The sequence below is a fragment of the Lineus longissimus genome, chromosome 17 (assembly GCF_910592395.1).
Source record: "Lineus longissimus chromosome 17, tnLinLong1.2, whole genome shotgun sequence".
NCBI classification, from domain to species: Eukaryota; Metazoa; Nemertea; class Pilidiophora; order Heteronemertea; family Lineidae; genus Lineus; species Lineus longissimus.
In genome coordinates this window covers 9,934,889-9,962,190 of record NC_088324.1, presented here as the reverse complement: position 1 = coordinate 9,962,190, position 27,302 = coordinate 9,934,889, and the positions used below count along the sequence as shown (strand labels likewise).

Here is a 27,302-nt window from a genome sequence, read left to right as displayed (position 1 = left end):
CCATCGCCTAAGCCAATTTTCAATGAAAGGGTGGGACTTCTTGTCCCCTTTTTGTCATGTTTCATAGGCTTATTATCAATGTAGATTAGACATAAGTTGGGGACCATTTGAAAAGCCCTTTACATATACTTGCCTTCCACCATTCATTATCTATCCATCTTGGACAAAAATTTGTTTTTGGAGAGGAATTGTCAATTCGGATCGGAGGAGAGAGACCTGGAACCTAGGCCTGTCTCTCCGTCAAGACCACCAAGCAATGATAGTAAGAGCTGATACTGGATTTGGCTTGGTGGAAGACTTGTTTTTTGGACCCCTTTCCTGAAATCTTGACAGTGCGGATGAGGGACAACTTGAACTGAGTTGGCTTTTTGATTTCTATTGTTCCTTGACAATTGCAACAAATATTTGTATGGTATCCCCCAACAACATCAGGGCTAGTGGTCCCTACTATACTGTCTGTCAAGAAATGCTGTATTGAGTGACGCAGTATCCTCCTCCTTAGAAGCAGAACATACTCTTCCTCCATTTGGAGGGACAACTTGAATTTAACTGTCTTGTTGATTGCTTTTGTTGCAAGATAAGTGGAACAACTATTTGTATGGTACCCCCAACACCACTGCCAGACCTGTGGCATAGTATTTCCAATAGTGTAAATTTATATGCTTGCGGTTGGAAAGGAGTCACAATACCCTGGAGGTTGTGATTTACTATCCTGGCCGATTTTACAGCGTTATCTTGTATTGTTGCTTGTTGAAGACTTGATCTGCTCTAGGAGCAGGGGCTGGATGCTTTAATCTGTATGTCTTTGTGCCGACACTCACAACTGATACAACGCATCAGCATCAGGACAGGCGCAATCATAGGTTGTGACTCTGTCCCAGACAAACCACCAGAGGAAGGGACAACCATATTAGTTAGGGTCTAGATGAGGACGCTCAGGACTGGTACTATGTCACAAATCAACTAACCTGCATCAGACTGATGGGTATAATCACAGGTTGTGACATTGTCCCAAACAAGCCACCAGAACAAGGTACAGACCACCATATTACCGGTAGTCTCAATGCCAAGAAACAAACAACACAGCCAAACTTTTAAGTAGTTTAATAATATTAAGCCCCTCTACAGCAAGGCACAACTCAAAATGCTATTTAGCTTTTCCACAGCACTGACAGGCTTAGGATTTTTTCTCTCTTCTGCAGCTCCAATCCTACAATGTCATGTCAAATATTAAATCAAACAAAATGACACTTGTTCCATTGTACATCTTAACTCCAATAACCAGATTTACAACTTTTCAAATCACATACTACTACAGAGCACAAACTAAACAGTTATAGGCCAAAATGGGCCTGCTCATGGTCAAGTAGAATCACCGAAACTATCCTCAAATGAGCCATTGAATGCGACATGTAACAAGCAACACTAATTTACAAAGGATGTGAAAGAGTTAACCGTTTGACGGAATGCCACATAACTATCAGGTAATCTCCCTCTGAACTGGTGACAATCGGACTGGCCTGAAATTCTCATTATCGTCCACTCCTCAATAAAAATCCAAATAAAATGGGGTCGTTGTATACAGTTGTACTGTATTACCCCGATGAGAAGCAATTTCAACTATGTCCCCCACTCTCAACCAAGATATTTGTGCGTACCGGTTTGACTACGGGCTGAAGTTGACGATGTACTCCTGACGGAGCCATTGGGTTCTTCGCCCGCTCATTGACCGAGGCATGGTGACCTGGAGACAGTGACCGGGTTAGCACTGGCTGGTCGAAGGACATATTCACAGGGCGTCCATTCGCAACTTCTCATCTTTCAGGTACTACCCATTCACGTGGACCAAGTCTTACCCAGCAACCTCCCCCTACGTAGCGTGGGGTACCAACCCACCGCAGATTCAGGAGATGTGTGCAATGGTAACCAGATATCCTACACCACACCAGATCTCAGAACTGGTAATGATGCTGCCCATTCGCAACAGGTTTAACCGCCGTCATGCCCCTTTGATTTTGCCATTCAACGCCACCATCGGGACACAGGCCTCAAATTGAGGGATGGGCTTTAATGATTATTTCAGACCGATCAGAATGTCACAAGCCCAGAGCGAAATCACCAGACAGTTATATGGAGTTACACCAAAAGGCTCACCCCTCACTTCATTTGTAAATAGGTGTTGGGTATTTTTGTCACATTCAATGGACCCAGTCCAACAATCTCTGGAGGTACCTTCAGTGCGGCAAATCGCATAGGTTTTTAAAAGTGAAAACAAAAAGGTCACTCCACTGAGCTAAGCTACAGTAACTTATAGAATACCAGGTGTGGTCATTGGGACACCCTAATCTGAGAGCCAAGAGCCGCGAGCACCGTTTTTTTACAGTACAGATATGCAGAGTACCGGTAGGCCCTAAGTGATAGTGTAACACTACGCTATCTAATTGCTTGAATTGGTAGATTTCAATTAAGAATTTACAAATTTGAGAAATATATGTATGCCTTTTTAAAACAATTTTGATTGCACTATTTGTGCAAGGCTACATGATACGGCAGGAATGACAAACATGTGTGAGTACGCAGTGTGTGAAGTGCAGACTCAATGTACACTGACTGTACCCGGCATATTGTATAGACGGCGTAACAACAGTATGATAAAAAATCTTGGCATGGTAGACTGTTAACAATACCACTATCCGGCCGGCAATGTCTTACGACGTCATAAACGGTTACAAAATAAATTTATTTTTTATCAAGTAGGGTACCTGACAGGCTTAGGATTCCCAAAGATAATAAATTATATTCATTCAAGCCTATACTTTTTCTTTGGCTCGTGGCTCTCCTGGCGGCACTTAATTGGCTCTTTAACCCGTGGATATTCCATTGTACAATCTTTACTCCAATAACCAGATTTACAACTTTTCAAATCACATACTACTACAGAGCACAAACTACACAGTTATAGGCCAAAATGGGCCTGCCCATGGTCAAGTAGAATCACCGAAACTATCCTCAAATGAGCCATTGAATGCGACATGTAACAAGCAACACTAATTTACAAAGGATGTGAAAGAGTTAACCGTTTGATGGAATGCCACATAACTATCAGGTTAATCTCCCTCTGAACTGGTGACAATCGGACTGGCCTGAAATTCTCATTATCGTCCACTCCTCAATAAAAATCCAAATAAAATGGGGTCGTTGTATACAGTTGTACTGTATTACCCCGATGAGAAGCAATTTCAACTATGTCCCCCACTCTCAACCAAGATATTTGTGCGTACCGGTTTGACTACGGGCTGAAGTTGACGATGTACTCCTGACGGAGCCATTGGGTTCTTCGCCCGCTCATTGACCGAGGCATGGTGACCTGGAGACAGTGACCGGGTTAGCACTGGCTGGTCGAAGGACATATTCACAGGGCGTCCATTCGCAACTTCTCATCTTTCAGGTACTACCCATTCACGTGGACCAAGTCTTACCCAGCAACCTCCCCCTACGTAGCGTGGGGTACCAACCCACCGCAGATTCAGGAGATGTGTGCAATGGTAACCAGATATCCTACACCACACCAGATCTCAGAACTGGTAATGATGCTGCCCATTCGCAACAGGTTTAACCGCCGTCATGCCCCTTTGATTTTGCCATTCAACGCCACCATCGGGACACAGGCCTCAAATTGAGGGATGGGCTTTAATGATTATTTCAGACCGATCAGAATGTCACAAGCCCAGAGCGAAATCACCAGACAGTTATATGGAGTTACACCAAAAGGCTCACCCCTCACTTCATTTGTAAATAGGTGTTGGGTATTTTTGTCACATTCAATGGACCCAGTCCAACAATCTCTGGAGGTACCTTCAGTGCGGCAAATCGCATAGGTTTTTAAAAGTGAAAACAAAAAGGTCACTCCACTGAGCTAAGCTACAGTAACTTATAGAATACCAGGTGTGGTCATTGGGACACCCTAATCTGAGAGCCAAGAGCCGCGAGCACCGTTTTTTTACAGTACAGATATGCAGAGTACCGGTAGGCCCTAAGTGATAGTGTAACACTACGCTATCTAATTGCTTGAATTGGTAGATTTCAATTAAGAATTTACAAATTTGAGAAATATATGTATGCCTTTTTAAAACAATTTTGATTGCACTATTTGTGCAAGGCTACATGATACGGCAGGAATGACAAACATGTGTGAGTACGCAGTGTGTGAAGTGCAGACTCAATGTACACTGACTGTACCCGGCATATTGTATAGACGGCGTAACAACAGTATGATAAAAAATCTTGGCATGGTAGACTGTTAACAATACCACTATCCGGCCGGCAATGTCTTACGACGTCATAAACGGTTACAAAATAAATTTATTTTTTATCAAGTAGGGTACCTGACAGGCTTAGGATTCCCAAAGATAATAAATTATATTCATTCAAGCCTATACTTTTTCTTTGGCTCGTGGCTCTCCTGGCGGCACTTAATTGGCTCTTTAACCCGTGGATATTCCATTGTACAATCTTTACTCCAATAACCAGATTTACAACTTTTCAAATCACATACTACTACAGAGCACAAACTACACAGTTATAGGCCAAAATGGGCCTGCCCATGGTCAAGTAGAATCACCGAAACTATCCTCAAATGAGCCATTGAATGCGACATGTAACAAGCAACACTAATTTACAAAGGATGTGAAAGAGTTAACCGTTTGATGGAATGCCACATAACTATCAGGTTAATCTCCCTCTGAACTGGTGACAATCGGACTGGCCTGAAATTCTCATTATCGTCCACTCCTCAATAAAAATCCAAATAAAATGGGGTCGTTGTATACAGTTGTACTGTATTACCCCGATGAGAAGCAATTTCAACTATGTCCCCCACTCTCAACCAAGATATTTGTGCGTACCGGTTTGACTACGGGCTGAAGTTGACGATGTACTCCTGACGGAGCCATTGGGTTCTTCGCCCGCTCATTGACCGAGGCATGGTGACCTGGAGACAGTGACCGGGTTAGCACTGGCTGGTCGAAGGACATATTCACAGGGCGTCCATTCGCAACTTCTCATCTTTCAGGTACTACCCATTCACGTGGACCAAGTCTTACCCAGCAACCTCCCCCTACGTAGCGTGGGGTACCAACCCACCGCAGATTCAGGAGATGTGTGCAATGGTAACCAGATATCCTACACCACACCAGATCTCAGAACTGGTAATGATGCTGCCCATTCGCAACAGGTTTAACCGCCGTCATGCCCCTTTGATTTTGCCATTCAACGCCACCATCGGGACACAGGCCTCAAATTGAGGGATGGGCTTTAATGATTATTTCAGACCGATCAGAATGTCACAAGCCCAGAGCGAAATCACCAGACAGTTATATGGAGTTACACCAAAAGGCTCACCCCTCACTTCATTTGTAAATAGGTGTTGGGTATTTTTGTCACATTCAATGGACCCAGTCCAACAATCTCTGGAGGTACCTTCAGTGCGGCAAATCGCATAGGTTTTTAAAAGTGAAAACAAAAAGGTCACTCCACTGAGCTAAGCTACAGTAACTTATAGAATACCAGGTGTGGTCATTGGGACACCCCAATCTGAGAGCCAAGAGCTGCGAGCACCGTTTTTTTACAGTACAGATATGCAGAGTACCGGTAGGCCCTCGTGATAGTGTATCACTACGCCATCTAATTGCTTGAATTGGTAGATTTCAATTAAGAATTTACAAATTTGAGAAATACATGTATGCCTTTTTAAAACAATTTTGATTGCACTATTTGTGCAAGGCTACATGATACGGCAGGAATGACAAACATGTGTGAGTACGCAGTGTGTGAAGTGCAGACTCAATGTACACTGTACCCGGCATATTGTATAGACGGCGTAACAACAGTATGATAAAAAATCTTGGCATGGTAGACTGTTAACAATACCACTATCCGGCCGGCGATGTCTTACGACGTCATAAACGGTTACAAAATAAATTTATTTTTCATCAAGTTAAGGGTACCTGTAGGCTTAGGATTCCCAAAGATAATAATTATACATTCAATGGACCCAGTCCAACAATCTCTGGAGGGTTCAGTGGAAAACAAGTAATGGTGTCCAGGTTCACTGAGAAGTAAAAGAATAATCTAGCAGAATTTGAAGATTACTTAACTTCTAGGCCTACATAGATAACATATCAACTCGTAGGCCAACATAGAAAACAAAAAGTCCCTTTCTGCTGAAGAAGTGAATGACCATGTATTTGTTGTGGCTCACAGTCCTTCCTGATATTCTTCATGCTCGCAATGTTCTCCACATGTAGTAGTGTACTTTCTGAGGACCTCATTGATGGACCATAGCTGAAATAATGACAAGGACTGATTTTAAGGAAAAGAAAATGTTGTTATACTGTTAAAATGTCTTTCGATGATCTCATCTTGCACATTTTTTTATTTTGATATCTTCTTCTGCCAATTAAGACACACTGTAGTTTTAGAAACAGCACTCCTCAGAAGTTCTTTGGGCAGATCATGCAGGGCTTGCAGCAGACCTGCTTCCTCATTCTGCTGGATGTAGTATTCCACCATATTTTTCACCTTTTTGGGTGTGGACACTGTTTAGACACAGATGCTGGCCCGATTACAGTAGGCATCATTTTAAACTGTAAACCAATATCTAAAGTGGAGTGAATTTGTCATTAAACCAACTTGCGTATAACTCCATGTTCAGGAGGCAGATAGGTTGTCCCACCTTTTGACAGTTTGTCAGTGGATGGCGAAGCAAACTGCTTTGTCTTTCTGATGTAGTGTGGTGACGGGTCTCTCTTGGATTGCGTCGGTGACATCCACGCCCTCTGATCTTGAAACAGGCTGAAAAATTATGGGAGACCATTAGAATTGTAATACATGTATTTTGTAGGCTATGCGATTCTTTGATTTCATGCCAAGTATAGATCCTTTCGCTGGCCAATTTTCAACATCTAATCATGACATAAGATAGCATACATTCAGCTGATAGATGCCTACATTAGGGTAGTATAACATAGGCATATTGACTTCTGCTTCAAGATGATCATCAGAGTATTGACCTCATTGTCATTTACTGGCTTAACCAAATATTGTGGTAAAGTTCAACTCGACCACTTGCAAACACATTGTTTGACTGGGAATTTTTCAAGAAAGTGACATGGACTCTTGGGCTCACCTTCCAAACCAGCATTGCCTGCTTTGTTCTCGCCCTCAGGTTTTTCGCAACAAGTCTGCAAATGGTGCTCCAAAGACCGCCACGCACCTGTAGAAGTTCGATATAAGAATGGTTGTAGATATATCTACTGTCCTCGCTCTGTCGTTTATAATAGTGCCCCTCTGGTGCTGTCAATGGTGTGAACATCATGACTTGCCCGAATCTTGCTGTTCTTGCTCCTTAACGTCATGACTCGCCTCTCTTGCCATCTACACATAGCTTTTGGTTTGCAGAAGAGCTGGAAAGGGAGTACAAATCTCATGATAAAACCCTGCTGAACTTTGTGACATTCTCACTGGCTTTCCAAGACACATCCCAAAACTATTGTCTCTTTGGCAACATTCTGGTACAACTTCTTCAATCAGTACACTCCCAAAGCAGTGTGGTCCCAGAGAGGCATGCATTTGGTCTTTCCTGCAAGTATCTTTCTAGCCATTTAGGACTACCTGGCGTTCTTTGTTTTTTGAAATGAATAAAGTGTACTGATTTGTAAATATAGCATGCTTTCCATTGCACTTGGTCAGCTGCTCATCTTATGTTGGCTCTTCAAATCAGTTTGAAATTCTGTGAATTGTTTGCAATCAAAGCTCAAATTGTTCATCTTATTTGCCAGTGACCTTTCCTATTCAGATGCAACATACCACACCCAAAGCTTTGAAAATATTTGAATGCGTTAGCAGTTCCAGTAATAGGACTGTCAGACTGGCACAGCAAGGCCGATGTTCAAAATTAACTCCAGCACCAAATTGAGAAAATTGTCTTCTATTTCAGTCGACAAAAGACCAAATGAAGTGTACAGATGGACTGAGACCTTAAGTCCAGCAAAGGATAAGGAGCAAGGTCTTCCATAAACTTGGGTGAAGTCATTGACACGCACTGCTCATTAAGTTCACCGAGTTGTCTATAAGATTAAGAACCTGTGCAATAATAATTACCCTACCAGAGGTATGGCTCCAGTCACCCCGAACAGTTGTTAATGTTTCAGTCTGAAGCCACCATCATGGCCTATTGTTGTCTTCCGGCCTGCCTTCGAGTGTGTGTCTTCAATGCTGATCCTGCAAAAGTAGACCATCTTGTTGAATACAAAGAAGTGGATAAAGAAATTTCCATCTGCAGTACTGGTTCCCACAAGGTAAACAGCCCAGCAATGGGTCATTACCCTGGCTGAGTAAACTGTTCTCATAATATTCAAAACATCCTGCATATCAGCTGACCATCTTAGTCGCACATACTGGAAAAAGAGCCGACTGAAAAACTCCCGGCACTTCTAGTTGCTTTGTATGTGCCTGTCTTGACTGTACAAGGACGGCCCACAAAGAACCTTAAATTTCAATTGTTAAAATTATCTATTGACATCCTGGTTGTGGCTTTGTCCTCAAAAGACAATTTGGGATGAATCAAAACAATCATGACAAATACCTCATAATATCTGACCATGCACAAAGTTATCATTATGAGATTGATTTTCAATGAGTTTTCATCACAGCAGGATAATATTGGCGTTATATTTGAAAGGTTGGAATGATAACTTGCCCTTCTGATGAAATGATGTATTATCCATCATTGAAAGCCCATCCTCTAGGAAGGAAACAGCAAAGATTTCAGGTTTAAATACAAGTAGGCTACAGCATATAATCACATACCGTACACGAGTTCAACCTCCCCACGAACCTTGTATTCTGATAAGATTCCTTCCATTGATCTGATCTCCAGTCTTCCTCTGATCTTCAGTCCAAATGGTGTTGCCTCAGGTTGCCTCAAGGGTCAGCAAATCTTGATGAGAAGTTGGCCCTGGTATGGGCGGAACCTGCAAACCTTGGTAAGTGAACTAGCCTAGACTTGTTAACCAGTAGGAACACGGTGATAACCATCTTTGATCAGCTGCACTATTTTCTGGCTTGATCATCAACACAATGAGGTGCTGGAAAGGATCACAATTTTCATTAGATTTTTTGTTCTAAATAATAAATCCAAATTGACACAAAATGGTCACCATAAGCTTCAATTTCCACATCTAGATATCCATCTGTAGAAGATAATACAAAGTCTTTGTAGAAACAGTTGCAATCAAATCACTCTGATCTGAAGTGCACCAAAAAATAACTGTCATGACGGCCGAAATTGTGCTCAGCGATTAAAAACAGTGACCACCTGCAGTTAAAGGTGTTTACAGGGTTTCAGCAGGATTTAAATGGTTCCTGGCCTTCTATTTCTCAGCCATTGTGTAAGTTTGGCAAAACCTCAAAATCTATTTACTGCAAGGACGTCCTCAGTCCGTCCCCCACCAAATTTCTCTTATACTTACAGTGGCGAGTCTTCTTGCTGATCAGCTTTCACTTTCTCACCAAGTCCTAGAATCTTAATCGTTGTCTCCGACTGGCTCAGATCACAGCCAAATTGAATCATCCCAACAGCAGAGCTTATTTGTTACTTAACAAACTATCATGCCAGTTCTTAATTGCCAAGGTAGGAAGTGAATGAGGACCCTCCTTGGCATCAACCACAATCATGTCTCTGTTGGCAGCCTTGCAAAGCCTCTGTGACAATATATTCAAGTTGAACATTCGCCCGACTCTATAAAGTAAATTAAAAAATTTACACAAAGTGCTATAATGTTTCTCCAGCTCTGCTGTTCATGCCGTAGGCGACATGGCTGGAATTTCTAATAGTTAGCTTGGTGTGGCCCTCAGCTACTGTTCACAGCAGGCGTTCCCGATGCGAGGTTTGAAGCATCTCCAGCATCCTGTGATGGTTTCCCTGGGGCTATGTGACAGATGCAGGACCAATCTTGAACCTCAGCTGAAAAAGAAACCAAACTATTATAACTAGCATAAATGGATGCCATTAGACACGAAATTCTCTGACATTTGACATCCTGAAGCTTCCATCCTTTCGTTGACTGGCTGTTGATATTTCGCCATAGCAAGATTGCCTAGCTGAGGTGGCTACTTGGTACATATACCCACTGCAAGGCATCCTGTTTTAGAGCCCTCCTCTCGTCTTCCGACAATTCAAAACTTTAGTCAGCTTAATTTTGTCATTGTAAACTATAACAAGTGCAATGACTGGCATCGCTATGTCGGCAGCTCGACTGCATTTGATCAGAGGCAAGGACTTTTTAAACTGCAAAATTACAGCAGAATGAACTCTGTCACAAAAAAATGACACCCCTTTGGTTGACAGATTGTCTATGGATACTTAGCCTCGCCAAACCAAACTGTTCCGTCGCCCTTGGACAGCCTCGGTGACATCCACTCCCGCTGAACAAACCCAGGCTCTCTACTGTAGTGGTTCTGGTCCTCTCCAATGATCTTAAAACCAGGCTGAAAAAGAACTCAAATCATTAGATTTTTGTAGGATATAACAGTAACACAAGGAGATCTTTGATTTCTTCATTATCCTGAAGCGTTCATCATCTTGCTGACTGGTTCACAATTTCTTATGGTGAGGTAGTCTAGTTGAAATGGTCACCTTGTAGCTATGTGGCACGGCAAGTTGCCATCACCCCAGTTCATAGTTAATTATCCTCTGTCGTCGTCATCATCATTTATTACTGGACTCTCAATAACCAATGAATGTCAGGTTTTTCGCAACAAATCTGCAAATGGTGCTCCAGACCGCCACGCCCTTGTGGACGTCCGATATAAGAATGGTTGTAGATATATCTACTGTCCTCGCTGTCGTTTGCCTATGGAATAATAATTACCCTACCAGAGGTCTGGCTCCAGTCTCCCCAAACAGTTGTTAACGTTGCAGTCTAGACGCCACCATCCTGGCCTGCTTTTGAGTGTGTGTCTTTAATGCTGATCCTGCAAAAGTAGACCATCTTGTTGAATACAAAGAATTGGACCATAACATTTCCATCTGCAGTGCTGGTTCCCACAAGGTAAACAGCCCAGCAATGGGTCATTACCCTGGCTAAGTAAACTGTTCTCATAATATCCAAAACAATCCTGCATATCAGCTGACCATCTTAGTCTCACATAATGGAAAAAGGGCCGACTGAAAAACTCCCGACATGTCCAGTCGCTTTGTATGTGCCTGTCTTGACTGTACAAGGACGACCCACAAAGAACCTAAAATTTGAATTGCTAAAATTATCTATTGACATCCTGGTTATGGCTTTGTCCTCAAAAGACAATTTGAGATGAATCAAAATGATAACAAATACCTCATAATATCTGACCATGCACAAAGTTATCATTTTAGAATAATTTTCAATGAGTTTTCATCACAGCAGGTTAATATTGGACTCTCCTCATTGATGTTGAATTCTGAAATGTATCTGACCAGTCATGGTCACATCAAGAAGTTTCCTCATGACTGACCCCAACTCTCTCGGTGTAATTCTTTACACAATGGTAGATCCCCTCAGGCACAACTTATGTGTCATCACCCTTTACTCAGTATGTGTCCGTCATAGAAAGCCCATCCTCTCAGAAGGAAGCAACAAAAGATTTCAGGTTTAAATCATTAAAAATTTTACCTTGAAATGCTCTCAACTGAAGTGGTTCTATCTTGGAAGTGGGTATGGCAATGAAGTGAAGTGAATCCATAGACCAGCACTTGTCATTATGCAAGAAGTCATATCTCTGGCAAGGCTGTCTGCAATAAAACAAATAAAAATCTTTATGTTGAATATTGAAATGTATCTGACCAATCATGGGTTACACCCAGAAGCAAGACGGAGTCTCATCACTTGTTGAGGAGGAATACTCCCTGGAAAATAACATATTTGAGTACAGAGCAAATGCTTAGGACAAAGAAGAACATCCAGTGGCTCCTCTATGTCTAGCCCTCAACTCCATGGGTGCGGTTCTTTTCATAATAGACTTGTAGGTTTTGACACAGGTGTGGTTTTCCTCCTCAGGCACAACTTTGAAAGGTGTCATGACCCTGTACTAAGTTTGTTTATGACAGCCCATATCGCAGAAGAAAGCAATGGTTCAGGTTCAAAAAATTTAAGTTTTTACCTGCTCTAGAACTGAAGTGGTTCTTGCTTGGAAGTGGGTGTGGTGGTGAGGTGAACTGAATCCATAGCTAAGCACTTGTCATTATACAAGGAGAAACATCTCTGGCCAGGCTGTCTGCAATAAAACAGTAAGTTTAATTTTTCTATGATGAAAATGTTTCTCACAAGCAGTGGTCACATCCATAGTTCTGGAACACAAAATGTTAACACTTTGAGGAAAACTTGCACAGGATCTGCTCTGTATTAGCTTTAATCAACTCCATGTTTCTAAATTGGGGATATATTTCACCCTAGAGATTTTTGCCCAAACAAATGGCAAATCTGAAAAGGGATACACCATGGTCCTCCTATTTAATAACCTGACTGTGATCAATTTGACAATATATCCCATCCAAGAAACAGTGGCTGCATACATGCAGGTGGAATTCTCCCTCTTGGTGTACTGCCATTCAAGGGCAAATAGGGGGCATGGAAGGGGTTGGCATAGATCAGAACTTTGATCAGCCACAGCTCGGACTCTGGGAATGTGAAAGAAATTTGTCTTCTGTCCAGTCCGATTTTCATGATAAGCAACAGAGAACAGTTCCCTAATTTTGTGCTCAATCTCACCAGAAATGATCAAATTTTGAGAATGAAATTGCAAACTCTTGACATGAACACACTGATTCTGTTAAAAGCAAGTTCACAACAAGCTGATAACATGCTTGAGGCACACTTAGATGCACTCCCAGCCTACCCCTGACAAGGTGGGTCTACCTTGACTGGAGGGGAAATAAGTGATTCAAGAAAATAATGATAAATATCATCATAACATGAATGATTTCCACTTCAAAGGCAAGGGGTATGAAGAACCTGGCATAAAATCATTTACAATGACCAATTAAGCAATGAAAGGGTACATTTCGTCCATAGTACATTTCAGCCATCTTTTCACAGGCAGCATAAGTTTACCATGACATAAAAGTCATGTTTCGCAATCAAATTATCACCAAAAGTATTCAAAATATCATGAACATTGAAAGGCATGGACAACTTCAAGTAAATTGCTTGAATAAGCTTGTATATTTTTACTTTTATGCCAGGGTACTGGGTAAACAAAAGTTGCCTGTGAAAAGGGTCGCTAGTTCAAAATGGCCGAAGTTTATTTTCGCAGGGTGTCTATTGCTGCATTGACAATTACAGTGTAAAACGACTAGGACAAGTAACCTTGAAAAGTAGGGGGAAAACCGCGCTCAATGCACAGGGCCAAAGCACATGGTCTACAGGCATGCGCAGTACATGCAGCACTGTATTCCGTTATCTCACCAATGATTTTTTGATGCACGTTTTCTTCAGAAAAAACGTTCTAAGAACTGATAAAATCCAGTTTAACAGAAGCCAAACTATACATAGAACACGAATATTTGGTTTAAATGACCTGGATAGGTTCCTAGAACTTCCAATTTAACATTTTTTGGAGGAGTCCTGAGCGCCCACTTGCCAAAAGTGTCGGCGCCATGTTTTTTTTTCTGCACCGGGAAAAATACGAAATGTTGCATCAATGGTGAAAGAAACGAATGAAAATCAATGAATGGATGAGCTATGGCATCTCAGCTATCAACTTACCGCCATAAGATGCCTTTACTTCGCGAAAAGAAACGTAAAAATCGAGGGTTTTAGTGGAGAAACTTTGAAGCTGCCGCCATGGCCGCCGTGTGTATCTTCTGCGCAGGACTGTTGAAGTAGAACCCCGTGGAATGAACCCCGTGGAATGAACTCCGTGGAATTAAAACTCGGTCGTGTGTGTGACGTCATCACTTAGTGGGATGTTGACCTTTGTCGTTCAGGTTGTGCCTTTGTCTTTGTCTGCTGCCCTGCTCTGGAAACGATGTTTCTGTGATCCATGAGAAAAGGGGAAAAAACAGAGCTACAGAACTATTAATCTATAAAAACCAGTGCAAATTCCTTTCTTTGGCAAGCCGTTTGCTAGGTTTGGGGAAACGTCTTTCTTTCCCAAATAAATGTCTGGTTTATTTCCAAAGAAATTCCATTCCAAACAAACCTGTTTCTGAGGTTGTTTTCAAAGAGACAAGTTTCATTACTTCATTCAAAAAACTCTTGTTTAAAAGAAGCTCGGTTTGTTTCCCAGAAATGGTCAGGTTGCCACTCGCTGTCGGAAATCTTGCCCAGTAATGGGACCTTGTGACCCCTTATTCTCTAAGGTCGGTGTAACCGACGGTCATCATGTCCTGGTGGGACGCTATAGGACATTCATTATCAAGGGAAAGTGTGACATCGGGTCATCATGTCCTAGTTGGACCCAGGGACCCTCATTTTCAAGGACAGTGTGAGCTTTGGTCATCAGTTTCAGGTGGGACCCTAGGACCATCAAGGGACAGTGTGACATCGGGTCATCATGTCTTGGTGGGACCCTACGGACCTTCATTATGGAGGGACAGTTTAACATCGGGTCAGTATGTCCTGATAGAATCCGGGAACCTCATTCTCAAGGGACAGTTTGAGCTTAGGGCATCATGTCCTGGTGGGACCCTAGGACCATCAAGGGACAGTGTGACCTCGGGTCATCATTTCCTGGTGGCACCCTAAAGGACCTTCATTCTCAAGGAACCGTGTGACATTGGGTTATCATGTCCTGATAGGACCCTTAGGACCTTCATTATCAAGGGACAGTGTGCCGGACAGCGGGTCATCATGTCCTGGTGGGACCATATTGGACCTTCATTCTCAAGGGACAGTTAGACCGAGGGTCATCATGTGCTGGTGGGACCCCTGCTGGTTCGAGATTCCCTCAAAGACTCAATAACACATTTCTGAAAGTCATGAGCATATTTCGGGTTCAAAACCATTTTGGGGGTTTATTTCCAAGATATGTGACTGGTATTCATGACTTCACGGTGCAGGTTGAATATAAACCTGGCGTGAGATTCGAAGACGAAATTCGCCAAAAAACGTGGCATTCGCTAACGGCGAGAACTTTGTTTTTAATTATCGCATAAAAGGGTGAGGTATGGTTCAAAAGAGAATTAGATATACCAAGTTGTCTTTCAACAGGCCGGGGTCGATTTCGTTCAGTGCCGTGACTTTAATTTTGATTTAAATGGGCCATGGTCCTTGAATTAAACAGCTTGAAATTGAGCCCAGTTGATTGAAGAAGTTTTGTGACCAGTCTTTGCCCAATGATGTCATACGTTCATCAAAACAATATCCATTCATGGTCCATGTTTCGGAGTTACGTAGTATCACCCAGAAGCCTCTGCGAGGCGCCCATTCCAACACGTGGAGGAAGCCACCATGATGAGGTTTTTCGATTTTCACCAAAGAAACTGAAGATAAGGAGGTAAGACTGAAACCAAACCATCTAAATTTGATGCTGTGAGATGCGAAGAGCCATTTAAATTCATTTTTGTGCAAATTAGGTTTTCTGAACAAACTTGTGCGGTCTGTTACGGGGATCCTCTATAAGACCGCAATTCTAAAGATCCGTTCCTAATGCGGGTATATCTCCACATGAGAGTGCCATGCCATATATTCCGAGCAAGTATTTGGTATGACGCTGCGTTGCCACGAGCAAAGGCATAGTGCGTGAAACGTTGATGTGGAGGAATGACTTGTTGTTTTTTGCTAAAACTCCGTTACGTTATGTTAAATTGTTTTATATCTATGTATCTATTGTAAAGCGCCGCTGACAATTTAATTTAAAGCGGCGCTGTATTTATTACGTTTTATGCGACCACAAATATCAACGGCGACCATAAACCCCTGGTGGTCGGTGTAAAAGTAGAAAATGTCCCCCTGGAAAAAGTGTCCTGCATTATTGTATTCTGACCGATTATGGTATGGTTCTATAGAGGCTATGACTAAGAGGATCCTTTGTTCCTAAGATATTCTATCCTACATACAGGACATTTCAAACATCTACACCCGAATGCGACCACGTGGGCTTTGATTGCTGCGGGTTTGTTACAGTTTCCTCCGACCGGTGCGATGTAAACTATTTTAGTCGTGTGGAATCGGGCCTATCATAGTCATTACGCAAAACAAATTGTATTGAGGACTCAAATGTTGGATAACCCCTCACCACAGAAGACGGGTATTGAACAATAGATGTGGTCAACGACTCTGGAAGTGGATGCATTTCCATATGAAACATTCTGATAAAGATATACCCACCCCCACCCCCACCCCCTTTTCGGGGCGGACAGCCATACTTTTTCAGGGTGCCTCATCACAAGAAGAATTTTAGCCCTCAGATGCCAGGAAAACGACTATTGGCACATACATTTCACAAATCACCCCTCCATTGCTCTCTGATGGGTGAAGCTGCGTTCCCCCCCCCCCCCACCCCTTTCCAATCATACAAAAAATGTACTAGATCCGCCTATGCAACTCGTCAATCAACTGAACTTTTTTTGATTTTTATAATTTCAGACATGACCATATGTTACCTAGGTTCATGATGTGCGAGATTTTAGTAACCGTCCTGCCTTTGTCCATGGTGTACGGAATGTCCGCTCATGCTTTTTATACGTTGATGGCATCCTTGATGATGTTGATTTCGTCCAGACGATGGCGGAGAAAGTCCAAGACAAGGAATGTGTTTATGGTAAGCAAAATACTGCCAATGTATAAATAGAAATAAGGGGTTCACAGCGTGACGGCTCATCAAGAGATCATTCTCCGAGCATCGTCAATAGGAACCATTGTTGTCAAGGAAGTCAACCTCGGTTAACTGACAGAGCGAATTTAAACGGGGATGTCCCGAAAGAGGAAGGACCGAAGACCGGGAGAGTGATATTTTGGTAAACTGTGACCGCTTTAACTCTGGTCGGCGATACCACTTTTTCAAATAACTTACCATGTCTCAAACGCTCCCACTAATTGTGCCTTAGTACGGCAAGAGGAGGTAGCGTGGTGACCTCATGTCACGTGATTCCTTGCATATTGTTATAAAATCGCATGCATCGGAAAGATTTGCTGACATCATCGCAGTCCCCTCCGAATCAACATCCCTCATATCCTACGAGTGTGTCATTTTTACTTTCAGTTTTCGCACGCTTGCCCTTTTGACGATTGGTCCGATAACGAATGGGATGCCTGTACTCCTCAATGGAATCTGTCGAACGCCAATGATGATCGGGGATGGGCGTCCCTCCTGTTGGTTGATTCCTCCAAAACCTGGGAAACGATTCAATACTGAATGGTGAGTAACCTAATGATCTCACTTAACCGAACCTCGATTTGGAAAATACAATGCCGGTGTAGTAGTAGGACATGTTCCCCTGGAAGAGAGTCTGGCCCTATTGTATTCTTCGTTACACGGACATTCTATCCTGGGACATTTCAAACCTTTACAATGGTGTTGCATTTTTAACTGTCCCCCAGGTAAAAATGTATGTCCCTTTTGTATGGTGACGAATATAAAGATATGGTCCTCCAGTGATCGGCCATGACCTTCACTGCAATGTACGTCTCACTGATAGACCCAATACTAACACTTGTATCTTTAAACATGTTGTAAATGACAATTACATTGGTCACGAGAATCTTCGGTGCTAAGGTGTTTATAGACTTTTGGCAAAAGTTCCTATTATCACTATTTTCACACAGGCAATTGAAGTTTACCATGAAATAGAAGTTACAATACTTAGACCTATTCAAACAATCTACTTGACGTGGTTTGTGTCTCCCAATTTCAAAGACATTTTGAAAGATATTGATATACTTGTATAAAACTGATCTTTGTGCCACTGTACCTCCTGTTGCCTGTTGAATACGTAAATGTGTTGATGATTTCAAAACAGCCGTGGGTATTTTCGCAAACCTCACTTGTAAGTTGTCATTTGAGGTATGACTGCATGTACCAAGAGCGATGTTGGGATAAGAATCGTCGTTTCCAAGGCTTGTACAGTATCAGTCCTTTGTCAGAGTTGTCATTTTCATGCTGTAAATGTATAATGTCAAAAATCTGAACATCTGTCAGAATCTTTATATCCCAGCCTCATTGTATAGCAGTCCCTTGTGAGACTCTGCATCTTGAGGGCATACAGTGCATCAGTCCCTTGTCATAAACTTTAATACTCAAGGTTCACCGTATATTAGTCCCCTGTGAGAATCTTCATCTCCATGCCTTATAGTATATCACCCCCTTGTGAAAATCTTTATCTCCAAGGCCTACAGTCTATCAGTCCCTTTTGAGAAACTACATCTCCAAGGTTAACAGGATATCAGTCCCTTAAGAGAATCTTCATCTCAAAGGCATACAGTATATAATTCCCTACTGAGAATCTTTATCGTCCATGCCTACAGTATATCAGTCCCTTTCAAGAATCTTCATCTCAGAGGCTTACAGTATGTCAGTCCCTTGTCTGCAAAATCTACTGTAAACCTCCAAGGCTTACAGTATATAATTCCTTTGTGAGAATCTCCATTTCAAAGGCTACAGTATATCGAGTCTGCCCCTTGTGAGAATCTTTATCTCCAAGACTTAACCTCCTCCCCTCCATACTAGTCCCCTTCTTGTTACTCAGTTGACACATGAGTTTATGAAGAATCCTAGAGGTGAGGGTAACTTAACCTCCTCCCCCACATAAGAGTCCCCTTCTTATTACTCAGTAGACATCTGTGGAGAGTTTATGAAGAATCCTTCTTCGAGGTGAGGGTAACTTAACCTCCTCCCCCACATTAGAGTCCCCTTCTTATTACTCAGTTGACACATATGGAGAGTTTATGGAGAAACCTACCTGGAGGTGAGGGTAACTTCACCTCCTCCCCCCCCCCCCCCCATAAGAGTCCCCTTCTTGTTACTCAGTTGACACCTGTAGAGAGTTTATAAAGAATTCTACTAAGAGGGGAGGGTAACTTAGCCTCTTCCTCCTCCATAAGAGTCCACTTCTTGTTACTCAAGTGACACATGGAGAGAGGTTATAAAGAATCCTACTTAGAAGGTAACTTAACCCCCCCCCCCCCCATAAGAGTCCCCTTCTTGTTACTCAGTAGATACCAGTGGAGACTTTATGAAGAATCCTACCCAGAGGTGTAACTTGGCCTCATCCTCCCCACATAAGAGTCCCCTTCTTGTTACTCAGTTGACACCTGTAGAGAGTTTATAAAGAATTCTACTAAGAGGGGAGGGTGACTTAGCCTCTTCCTTCGCCATAAGAGTCCACTTCTTGTTATTCAATTGACACATGGAGAGAGTTTATGAAGATTCCTACTTAGAGGGTAACTTAGCCTCCTCCCCTCCATATTGGTTCCCTTCTTGTTAGTCAGTTGACACCTGTGGAGAGTTTATAAAGAATTCTACTAAGAGGGGAGGGTAACTTAGCCCTCTTCCACCTCCATAAGAGTCCCCTTCTTGTTACTCAGTTGGCACCTGTGGAGAGTTTATGAAGAATCCTACCTAGAGGGGAGGGTAAGTTAGCCTCTTCCTCCTTCATAAGAGACCCCTTCTTGTTACTCAGTTGACACATGTGGAGAGTTTATGAAGAATCCTAGCTAGAAGTGGGGGTAACTTAGCCTCTTCCCCCTCCATATTGGTTCCCTTCTTGTTATTCAATTGACACCTGTGGAGAGTTTATGAAGAATCCTACCTAGAGGGGAGGGTAACTTAACCTCCTCCCCCTCCATATTGGTTCCCTTCTTGTAAGTCAGTTGACACCTGTGGCGAGTTTATGAAGAATCCTACCAAGAGGTGAGGGTAACTTAACCTCCTTCCCTCCATAAGAGACCCCTTCTTGTTACTCAGTTGACACATGTGGAGAGATTATGAAGAATCCTAGCTAGAAGTGGGGGTAACTTAGCCTCTTCCCCCTCCATAAGAGTCCACTTCTTGTTATTCAATTGACACCTGTGGAGAGTTTATGAAGAATCCTACCTAGAGGGGAGGGTAACTTAACCTCCTCCCCCTCCATATTGGTTCCCTTCTTGTAAGTCAGTTGACACCTGTGGAGAGTTTATGAAGAATCCTACTTAGAGGGGAGGGTAACTTAGCCTCTTCCTCCTCCATAAGAGTCCCCTTCTTGTTACTCAGTTGACATATGTGGAGAGTTTGTGAAGAATCCTACCTAGAGGGGAGGGTAACTTAACCTCCTCCTCCTCCATAAGAGTCCCCTTCTTGTCACTCAGTTGACACCTGTGAAGAGTTTATGAAGAATCCAACCTTTTATTTGTCCCCTTCTACTCCCACAAAAGCATTGGTCAGCCAAAATTCCTTTTCACTATTTCCAGGTCGTTTTACTCAAGTCCCGATGCCTGCTTGTGCCTGTGGATCATCTCCTTGTTGTTCTTGGTCCATAACTATAATTACTGGCACGATTTCGATTGATTTTGTGAGGTCCATTAGCAAAATTTTCAAAAAAATTCTTTTATCTTATATTTTCAGGTGGAACCGCATACACACCACGCGTCAACGAAGACAACCGCCATCTCGAAGGAGGAGGAAAACCGTGATGGAATCTTCGCTCACAGTTGATCAGTGCTTCAGGCAAGACCTACTCTTTGTAAAACTGCAAGCCAAACACTAGTTTCACTTGTCAACGGTTCTGCCACAAATGATTACAAATCGTTTTACAAGTTAATACGACGTGACAGGCTTTTAAGCGTTGCTTTTACACAAGACAAGATTTTATTCGAACAGAAAAAGTTGTTAAGCATAAAAATACATGGCAGAGCAGAAACATGACAAGTGCAACTAGATACTAGTGAGGTTTTCATCCCTAAGATATAAATCTACGTTTACGTTTTGAAATTTCAAATCTTAACGAATTTTAGCTCTTCTGATTAAAAGGAACCGATTTCCCAATGTTGCTAAGGGCGCGCAAAAGTCTAAGTGCAGAAAACTGCCCAACATGTATGTCAGCGTCACACAGGCGTTTTGGAAACGTAAACGTGATTGCGAAACCTCCCTATTTTCCAATACATGACACCTGACAAGAAGGTGGAGAGGGTTAAACTTATATTGAGGTTTATTGGGGGGGGGGGGGGGGATGAAATTATTGGAAAAATGTTTAATTCGTCATACTTTTACTGATACCTTTTCATGAAGCTTTTTTCCTCAATTGCTGTAAGAAAAAAACCTTTAAAAGGGCATAGTTTCTTGGCTTCTGGTATCCTTCGCAATAACTTCTGTTTTGCTGTTAAAAGTTTTAAAGCTTTTCGTATAAAAAAAGGTTAGAGGATGATGGGATTCGAACCCAAGACCTCTAGGTGGTAAGCCACACGTTCTAACCACTACTCCACCAAGCCACACTCACAGTAGGGCTGCAAAAGAGCGAGTCACTGAAGTTTAGGCCAGACGGCTCATTGAAGATTTATGGTGAATTGGTTGAATAGGCAGGTTACGAGATCCTTTGTCAATTAAGGTGTGTCCATTTCTTCTGCAACAACACACAATTTGTAGATTTAATTGAATGAGACGTAGGCCTATTTCACAGCAATACATTGTACTGAATTAGATTTAGATGGATTGAACTGATTCAAACTATGTAAGAAATACTTTAATCTCACATCTATAAGACCATCTTATCGAAAGTTATTATCAATTTTCAGTACCGAATACCGGGTGTTCGGTATTGCTGATTCATGGGGAGGGGTGGGGCGGGGTCTACTGTAGACCACATTAGAAAAACTAAAGCTTAAAATGCCTTTCTACCAATTTTGATTGGGAGATTGTGGTGAAATATATGAAAAATGGTCTTATGTATGTGATTTTACAGCGTTTCGCCTCAATATGTATCTGTGAAACGTAAACATTTATGTATATGTTATACGATTGCCTAGAAAGAGTAGTAATAAAATGTTATGTTTGTAATTTCGTCTTCTATTTGGTTCCTTCACTTTGACGTGTTGCCTTCACTTCGATCTATGAAGCAAGCAAAGGCAATCAATAAAGCTGAAGTAGTCAAATCGAGGGTCTTATGCAGATAGTGCACTTTACCGAGTTTTGAGAAATTGAGGTTTACAGTTGAACATTACTGTAAAAACTCGATATTGCCCAATTTGCCACCAGATGAACTATCCCTGTCCCCACCCCGTCATAAGAATGTTTTCGGTAAAAGTGCACTTGTATCTTTCTGCATGAAAGTTGGTGACACACGTGCGCGTCAAGAGTGCAGGAGCACGTCGTTTTACGCTCTAGTCTGTCATCGGCTAAAAGGCTTACCTCCACATAAGCATTTCACGCCGTAAATATTCCACAGAGTCTTTAATTTTCCGTTGGCAACGCTCAACGTGAAATGACAAAGACTGTGTGTGATATATGCCACGTGAAGCGCTTATGTGGTGATAGACCTTACAGGTTTGTCACAAGTACTACAAAACTGAAATCTACCACTTGTCAAAATACACAAAATGCTACAAAAAGCTTGACGTCGAGTGAAACCATAGTAATGGTATCATATCGAATTTATCAATAACAAGAGTGTTTTGGACGACATGTCTTAGATCCTCCAAGATTTCAGTATCTCAAGTTTTGTTGTACTTCTGGCACATCTCAAGACCCTCGATATATGGCTTGTTATTCGTTGCAAAATTCAATAGTTATTACAATTCAGTGTTTATTTTCATGTTCAATAATTAATACTTTTGTTTTCAAGGTTTTTATTATGTGCGATACAAAGATTGTGGTAATGTTATCACATATCTTTGGTAGACTTGCTGTACAACTCATGATAGTTTGCCATGTGTATAGTGTGAGATATTTATATGCGATGCAGAATTATCTATGTTGACGTTACCTCCGTTGAATTGTTGGCAAAGGGTGAAAAAGGTCTTTGAAACTGCTTTGATAGGTTGTTTCAAAGTTCCTTTTTCATCCCTTCAACGATTCAACGGTTGTGATATCACACATAAACACTTCTGTCCAACATATAAAATATTCTCTGCACTGTACTTTGGCATAACAACATGAATTGTACACAAAGTCTTCCAAAGTATGTGGAAACATCACGCGTAATCTTCAATTGAATCGCACATAATAGAAACTTTGAATTCAAATGTATCAATTGAACATGAAATAAACATTGAATGCAATAACTATCGAACTTTGCAATGAATAACAAGTCATAATGACTTCTTCAGCCTTCTAAAGGACAAGGACAACCTCGGATCAACGGATTTTTTCCAAAAAAAGGGGGACCCTCAGAATATAGGCTATCTCCAAAAACATCCAAAAAAAACTCGAGCGTGACCTCGCTCCGTAACTTTGCAGAGGAAAAAAGTTACGAGGGGAGGTCACGCACAATTTATTTTTCGAGTTTTGTGGACTTAGCATATTTTTTAAAGGAAAAAAGAATGACTCAGCGATTTTGTACTTAGCGTATTTTTGAGAAAAAAGGATGACACAGCGATTTTGTACTTGGCGTATTTTTGAGAAAAAATCACAGAAAAAAGAATGACACAGCGATTTTGTACTTAGAGTATTTTTGAGGATTTCGCAGACAGAATGGAAACTATGCCAAGGAAACAAATTGATTTTGGACTTAGAAAACTTTCCAAGTAATGTCAGGTTTCTGTTTTCAAAACAATTGAGGATGCCACGGAAGAAGTTTCATACTGAAACACTGGAGGAGGAAAATCTTTTCAATTCAATTAAAAAGATCAAGAAAAACATTTCAGAAAGCTGAGGACTGATTGTGCGCTCCCATCGTAACTTGGTGGACAATAAAAAGAAGCTTGTATAAGAATTAATAATTTTATTAATTACATGTAGTTCAAAAGATCATACAGATTAAATGAAGTTACAGATTAACTGAAGAACTGAAATCGAGTCGCCATCGTATGGAGAATGGGCTGGATAGAGCACGTGAACAAGTTCTTTGGCGTCCTAGAAAGATACAAAGAGAGACAATGTTTGATTATGAAAGACAATGTTATGAAAAATATCACAAGTAATATTCAGTACAGATTAGAGATGTGGCAAATTTATACGCTTACGCCACACACTACCAACAAAATCGAAGCGACAAGGGACGAAGGGAGAATTGTCTTCGATTTTAATTCTTAGGACTCATAACTATCACCAAAATTATTCAATATATCATGAACATTAGAAGACAGGACAACAAGTAAATTTCTTGAATATGTGTGCCTGTCATGGTAAACTCCAATTTTCTGTAAAAAGGGCATTTTCAAAATGACCGATATTTATTTTCACAAGCCATATATACTGCAAACTCGACTCGAACATGCCTCAACCATAACTTTTAGTGATCTAATCTTTCCACTCGTTGGTTAAAATTTACAATCCCCGATCGGAAATTACTTAGTTTGATCGCATTCAACTATAAATCCATTGAACAGTGGTGCTTCGTTAGTCAACCGATGACCTTTTTTTGGGGTGTGATCGGGGATTGTAAACTCGTTCCTAATATCGCGATTGGTTGAGGAAGTTCAACAGTCGCCATTTTCCTCAAGCAAGAATTGTGGGATAGGTAGAAGTCCGCTCAGGTATATGTTGGCCAATCAGAAGCCCTGTAACTCCATGGTCCATGCTGTATGAATCGAACGAGCATAAAAGGGGTCTTCTGATTGGTCAATAACTGATCATGACAGGAAGTCCCAAAATCCTGTTTTAGACAGACGAGTTTACTGTAGTTTGAACAGAATTTCACAGTTTATTTTCCTTGGCTGGACACTAAAGATTTCAGAACAACTAGTGTACTTACAATTATCAAGTTTTCTTAGTTGAGCTGAGAAGCGGCAGTCTCTGTACATGTATAGGGCATCAGGACGCAGGAGCTCTGTAAATAAAGAAAAGGATCATGATAATTCATGTACTTCTTGCAAACTACACCAGACAGCATCTCGTGGAGGGGGGCGGGGGGCGTAAAAGACACGTTCTGTCAAAAGAAATATCACAATATAGTGTAGTTGGGGTCTTGCAAAGGTAGGGCCTGCGCCGGCCAAGGGAGAGCAACCTCCATGGTGCTGTGTCCGCATCGCAGTTCAAATAATGAGACTCAAAGGGACTTTTGGTCAAGCGGCCAACTATACAACACCAACAAAAATCGCAAATATCTCGGCAATTACAACCAGTTTAGACGAACAACCTGCACATTGATATGGCCTGAAAACTTACCATCAATTCAATGATGTTGTTTCTGTTGAACTAGGAATTTTCGTGAAGTAAATTGAGATATTGGTGAACGATTTCACAGACACGTTTTCAAGATGGCCGAGACGGCCACGTGGATCTTCCCTCTTCGGCGGGTTTGCGAGACTCTTCATTCTTTGACGTAGTAGTAATCATGTCATGTAATAATATAGGCGGTACCTCTAAAGCGAATGAAAAGGTTACGAGAAACTTAGGCCTGCAGTGACAAATGGTTCGCCAGACCTTCTGTGGACCCGCTTTATGAAACTATTTATCCCCATTCACTCCATTGGTCTGTTTCTCTTTTCACGGAACTCAGACGAACGTAAAAGTGGTTTGCGAAACTGACACAAGTTGGTGTAATGACTTTCATGTTCCTATACATCAGTGTTCCCATGCGATGAACAACGTCCATAGCGCGTGACTTGAGGAAAAAAGTACTTAGACTGACAAAAAATGTTGATATTTTGAGAACATGATCAAGATGTAATGGTTAATCAGCACTGATATCGATATTTCGCTTCAGCATCAATCAGATTATGTATCTATCATTACGTTCAAAAATTTTCAGCATCATAGCGTTGCTCATGTTTGCCCTGAAAATCCATCCAAAAATGACACAAAATGATATATTGTTATAATTGATATCTACACATGTCAGAATCAATAAAACACCGCCAACAAAGTTGATGGTGTTGTACAGATGCTGCATGCAAAAATCAGCTCAAAATTCCAACCGCTTCATGGTTTTTCAAACTTTTGGTAAATTTTTGCAAAATTCTGCCATCAAACTCAAAAACGGGCCTTGGATCCAGGGCCTACATGACCATCCATAAGCATGAATGTATAGGACTGAAAAGCTTGTAAGACCTTGGTACAAGGTTTTTAAAGTGGTCTGCATCCGCAAACTGTGCGTGATATAACGCTGAAAATGCGGGTTATTGATGATAGATACATAATCTGATAGATGTTAAAGCGAAATTTTCATATCAATGTTGGTTTTGCAGTAATTCTTCAAAATATCACGAAAACGATATTCCCTCTCAATCAATTAGACTTTGATGTTTTCACCCCAAATCTTGGTTCAGTACTCAGACTGACATTGTCTTCCATGTCATCAAGAAAATTTTCAAAAAATGTTGATATTTTGAGAACATGATCAAGTTGTCATTTCGTGATATTTAGCAGAATAAATGGGTAATTAGCACTCAAAAAGGGGCCTTGGATCCAGGGCCCGTATGACCAATGTAGTTGTTGATGTACTAAGATGCTGCATGCAAAAATTCAGCTCAAAATTCCAACCGCTTCATGGTTTTTCAAACATTTGGTAAATTTTGGCAAAATTCTGCTATCAAACTCAAAAACGGGCCTTGGATCCAGGGCCTACATGACCATTCATGAGCATGAATGTATAGGACTGAAAAGCTTGTAAGACCTGGGTACAAGGTATTTTTAAAGTGGTCTGCATTCGCAAACTGTGCGTGATATAACGCTGAAAATGCGGGATATTGATGATAGATACATAATCTGATAGATGTTAAAGCGAAATTTTTATATCAATGTTGGTTTTGCAGTAATTTTTCAAAATATCACGAAAACGATATTCCCTCTCAATCAACTAGACTTTGATGTTTTCACCCCAAATCTTGGTTCAGTACTCAGACTGACATTGTCTTCTATGTCATCAAGAACATTTTCAAAAAATGTTGATATTTTGATAACATGATCAAGTTGTCATTTCGTGATATTTAGCAGAATAAATGGTTAATTAGCACTCAAAAAGGGGCATTGGATCCAGGGCCCGTATGACCAATGTAGTTGTTGATGTACTAAGATGCTGCATGCAAAAATTCAGCTCAAAATTCCAACCGCTTCATGGTTTTTCAAACATTTGGTAAATTTTGGCAAAATTCTGCCATCAAACTCAAAAACGGGCCTTGGATCCAGGGCCTACATGACCATCCATGAGCATGAATGTATAGGACTGAAAAGCTTGTAAGACCTGGGTACAAGGT

General features: G+C 41.4%; 3 long non-coding RNA genes across 3 annotated transcripts; 1 reads left to right on the top strand and 2 right to left on the bottom strand.

Moving 5' to 3' along the window:
• Positions 1-6,218: 6,218 nt before the first annotated feature.
• LOC135501873 (uncharacterized) lies at positions 6,219-9,690 on the bottom strand. Its single transcript, XR_010449659.1, has 6 exons — positions 9,531-9,690; positions 8,897-9,146; positions 8,166-8,280; positions 7,187-7,463; positions 6,734-6,852; positions 6,219-6,342 (listed from the first exon to the last, which is right to left on the bottom strand). It is a non-coding gene; the product is annotated as an uncharacterized LOC135501873 (long non-coding RNA).
• Positions 9,691-15,452: 5,762 nt separating this feature from the next.
• LOC135501560 (uncharacterized) lies at positions 15,453-21,764 on the top strand. Its single transcript, XR_010449611.1, has 4 exons — positions 15,453-15,534; positions 16,626-16,800; positions 17,242-17,397; positions 20,578-21,764. It is a non-coding gene; the product is annotated as an uncharacterized LOC135501560 (long non-coding RNA).
• Positions 21,765-23,912: 2,148 nt separating this feature from the next.
• LOC135501896 (uncharacterized) lies at positions 23,913-25,548 on the bottom strand. The gene is made up of 3 exons (XR_010449665.1): positions 25,273-25,548; positions 24,860-24,934; positions 23,913-24,018 (listed from the first exon to the last, which is right to left on the bottom strand). It is a non-coding gene; the product is annotated as an uncharacterized LOC135501896 (long non-coding RNA).
• Between the last annotated feature and the right edge of the window lie 1,754 nt (positions 25,549-27,302).